The sequence below is a fragment of the Armigeres subalbatus genome, chromosome 3 (genome assembly GCF_024139115.2).
Source record: "Armigeres subalbatus isolate Guangzhou_Male chromosome 3, GZ_Asu_2, whole genome shotgun sequence".
NCBI lineage: Eukaryota > Metazoa > Arthropoda > Insecta > Diptera > Culicidae > Armigeres > Armigeres subalbatus.
This window is the reverse complement of record NC_085141.1, coordinates 250,340,336-250,344,936: the sequence shown is the minus strand read 5'-3', so window position 1 is coordinate 250,344,936 and position 4,601 is coordinate 250,340,336.

Below are 4,601 nucleotides of genomic sequence, written 5' to 3'. Positions count from 1 at the left end.
ATCTGGCCCCAGGTTAAAGCGTAGTTGGATACTATGGTTGAATCTAACCTGGCTGAGCATCACTCTGGATGGAGTCCTAATTTGACTCTGTTCAGAACAAATGTTTTGTCATTGGAATGAATCGAGAAACCTAAATGCTTTCTTTTCTTGTTCTAACGTACAGAAGTTACCAAAACGTATTTATCATTTCATTTATTTGAAACATTTTCTTCACTTTATTTCTGAGAAAAAATGAAAATCATAATTGTATAATTGTGTAAAAAAAGGATTAGCCATCACCACAATTGTATGCTTTTCTTTATCATTCCTGCTTTTATGCTGATGTTGCTGCAGCATTATGTTGTTCTACATCACACATTTGGTAGCATAGTGTTATACAACTTTTCTACATTGTTTCATCTTTTCGGATCTACCACTGAATGTTGGCAGAAGAGTTGTAGAAAAGAATGCTTGGAAATTGTATAAGGAAAAAAATCTATTTGGAGACGGATTGCAAAATACGTAAGCGCAGAACTTAAAGCATAACAGATTTGCTAATAAGGACTTAGGGATGAACTGTAAAAGAACTTAACCGTAGTGCGTCTGTTTTTTTTGTCTATAACAAACAAGCTGGCGCAGTAGAAAAGAAAACGGGGAGGGATTTACACTTAAAAACATATTACATCTAAGGATTCATATCATCTGCTTTTTTTCGGATTCTAGCTTTGCTTGACCGCCGGCCGATGTTTCCTGTATGCACAGCTCGGTCACTAATTTTTCCTCTTCAGTTTATTTTATATTTACATTGCAGGCCTCAAGCTTCGCCCGCACACAGGAATTTCATGGACTAATAGTTTTGTTTGTTGGTTAGTTACACCACCAGATGGCGCTCGCCCATCTTCGCATCAGTGTCAGTGTCTGTCTTTGTTAGGTGTCTTCGGTTCGGAATCGGAATGGTGAAGGGTGGGTAACTTTCACAACGCGGTTAGACTTCCCGGAAGCACTCGCGTAAGATGGGGGCGGCCTTCTGGCGGCGGGTTCCGAGGTTTCTTGTACGGGTTTTTTCTGGGATTCAGATGTTGGTGGATAAGGAGTGTTTGTTTTCGGCTTAATTGGTTTGAATTGCTGTGAAAATGTTTGTCTAACATTGGAAGTGAAGTTTCATCTGATTTGCGTTTTTTTTTTCTCCATATACGTACGATCGAATCCTTTCTTTGTTGTTGCACTTTTTGTAGTCTAACAATAACTAGTTATATATAGGTTTTATTTGTAATAATAATAATGTTAATATTCTACGTTCGCTTGTTTCTGTTTTATGCATAAGTTTCAAATGTTCTCTCAATAATTTCTCATCGTACGAGGGAGCTTATCACTTGTTTACGTTGAAGAAGTTATCAATTTGATCTTTTTCTCGCTTTTAAAATTTTATTCTTCACTCTGTCCATCGAATGATGATGAATATATTAATATTTATACTTCTGGATAGAACAATATGTTAGTGGTTGCCCTAGATATTAACAGCATTCGGCCAATTTACAGATCTAATTTGCGTTCACCTGGTTTAGTGCTTCATTAACTTGTCGTGTCCAATTGATTCAGGGTGTTAATTCTTTTAGAAAATAAATAGTTACTTCAGTTTTTCTCTGTTTCGACCAATTGCGTTTAATTTTAAATTTCCTCTAAGTCCATTTTTTTCTGTATCCTAAAGAGTAGACTTTCTGTGTAATTAGCCATTCATACCTTTGCTCATTGATTTTCTGCTGGATTCTAAACTCTAATCACTCTAACAGTTAATGAGATTTACATTACTTGATTTTATTCCGTATATGAAGACGTATGCAAGTGTGTTTGTGTAACTGCATGAATAGATTTATGGTGTTCAATTCATTGTTCTAATGAGAGACGAATCGGTCAACGATAGGGTATAGAAAACCATGAGCATATTTACTATGAATGACACCCGCCCCCGAAATGGCGCCTCACTCGACATTTTGTGACGCACTTATTTCATCAACTAGAGATTATAAAATTGCACTAAATTCGATCGCAACGGGCGCTTTTTTCGTAAGCAAGCTTTCTGTGATTAACGAAACGCAGCATTATTGAGAGCTATGGAAAAAGGAAAGAAAACTTAAATAAAATCTACTTACTTACAAACAACGCAATCTTTGTGGGAAATTCGGTATGGACTGCGTTTGCGCCATTTCGGAAACGGGGACCTTTCGGCATGAGTTGTTACTATCTTTATTATGGGACTTAATGCGATGATGAAATTTACACTGATTGTGAGAAACTCACTGAATAACGGGGACATTAGCTCATACTTAGTGTTATACACTTGAATCTTTTTTGATGACATTTTTTCTATTTTGAAACATTTCAAAGATCAAAGATATGAATTCGTGGTTTTGGTTGGCAAAATAATAATTATTCCAAAAAATCGCTTGAAAGAGATTTAAATTTCGGTCAAACTTGTTGGAGAAAGAAAACTTGATAAATTTAATAATTATAATAACTTGTAACGAAATAATAAATTCATTTTTTTGTTTCAATTATTTAAACAAATAAAAGTAGAAGCATCAAACTTTTTAGCATTTAAATAAAATTTATAAATTTTCACGCTTTCAAAATTGCGATTCCGTTTCGGTTCAAGGCTCGAAATCAAGCTTTCGGATTGCAGATGTGTCAATCTTGTTTATGACCTTAGATGGATTAAGGCAGAGTGCAGAGTGTTCAACATTGCGATAGAGGGCGGCAACTTCGTGATTAGGGATTAGAGAATTAAAAGCATCCCAAGTAACCAATAAGCACTATATTTAGCCCAATCGGCCATATAGTGCTACTTTAATGCTTATAAGTTTTTAAATAGCCGTATAGTGGCCCTATATGGCTGTTTGGCGTAATACAGTGCTAATGGTTAATTGGTATCCTTCTACGCTTCTTGAAGGCCGTCTTCCAAGCAGCTCGAAGGCCGCCTTTCAAGTTGTTCAGAAGCCTTCTTTCAAAAGGAACGGAAGCCTCCTCTCAAGAGACTTGGAAATCTCCTTCCAAGTGGCCCGGAAGCCTCTTTTTAAGAGGTTCGGAAGTATTCTTTCAAAAAGCTCGCAAGGCTCCTTTCAAGAAAGTCGGAAGCCTTCTTACAAAAAGCTCGGAAGTCTTCTTTCAAGAGGCCCGGAATGTTCTTTTCAAAAGGCTCGAAAGCTCCTTTCAAGAGGCTCCTTTCCAGAGGCTCGGAAGTCCCCTTCCAAGAGACCCGGAAGCCTCGTTTTAAGTGAGTCGGAAGCCTCATTTTAAAAAGCTCGTAAGGCTCCTTTCAAGAAAGTCGGAAGCCATCTTACAAAAAGCTCGAAAGCCTTCTTTCAAGAGGCTCGGAAGGTTCTTTTCAGAAGGCTCGGAAGCCTCCTTTCAAGATGCTCGGAAGCCTCCTTTCCAGAGGCTCGGAAGCCTTCTTCCAAGAGGCTTGGAAGTCTCCTTCCAAGAGGCTTGGAAGTCTCCTTCCAAGAGAGCCGGAAGCCTCGTTTTAGGGGGTTGGAAGCCTTCTACCAAGAGGCTCGGAAGGTTCTTTTCAAAAGGCTCGGAAGCCTCCTTTCAAGATGCTCGGAAGCCTCCTTTTCAGAGGCTTGCAAGCCTCCTTCCAAGAGATCCGGAAGCCTCGTTTTAAGAGGGTCGGAAGCCTTATTTTAAAATGCTCAGAAGGCTTCTTTTAAGAAAGTCGGAAGCCTTCTTACAAAAAATCTAGGAAGCCTCCTTTCAAGAACTCGGAAGGTTCTTTTCAAAAGGCTCGGAAAGCTCTTTTTCAGAGGCTCGCAAGCCTCCTTCCAAGTAACCCGAAAGCCTCGTTTTAAGAGGGCCGGAAGCCTTCTTCCAAAAAGCACGGAAGGCTTATTGAGGCTCGAAAGCTTACTTTCAAGCGAATCTTTTTAAGAGCATCGGAAGCCTTCCTTCAAGAAGCTCGGATTACTTCGTTCAAGAGGCTTAGAAGCATACACGGAACCGCGAAACAACTCACTTTACGGTTCCTTTCACTCAAATCTGCCCTTGCGTGGAAGAAGCCAAAAATAAGTAAAATGCGAAAAAATCCGGTGAGTACTTTGCCTTTACTCCCGTGTTGAATTTTCACCCACTATGAAGTTTCACCAACTCAAATTTATGTTATTTTCACTCACTCGAGACTATGGTGAAAACAACTCAAATTTGGCTTCTTCCACGGAACAGCATACGTTGGGTCGATGCAGCTCTCTTTGTTTATAATATCATTCATGAGAGGGAGTGAGAAAACTACCTAATATTGAGTTAAAAATTTGAACTTCGTACTCAAAGTAGAGTTCCTTAAACTTTTGTTTTAGGTTCTTTATTTTTTCTGTGTACTTTCTAGAGCTTCTCAAGCTTCCTTTCAAGATGCAAAGAAGCTTCCTTTTAAGTGACTCGAAACCCGCCATTCGAGAGGCTCGAAGCCTCTCTATAAGACGCACAGAAGCATTTTATCAAGAGATCGAGAAGCTCCTTTCAGGAGGCTTGACCACCTTGTAAAAAGTACCGGAAGCCTACTTACTTGCCAAAATCTCGGAAGGCTCCTTTTAAGAGGATCGAAAACCTACTTTCAAGTGAAACGGAAGCCTCTT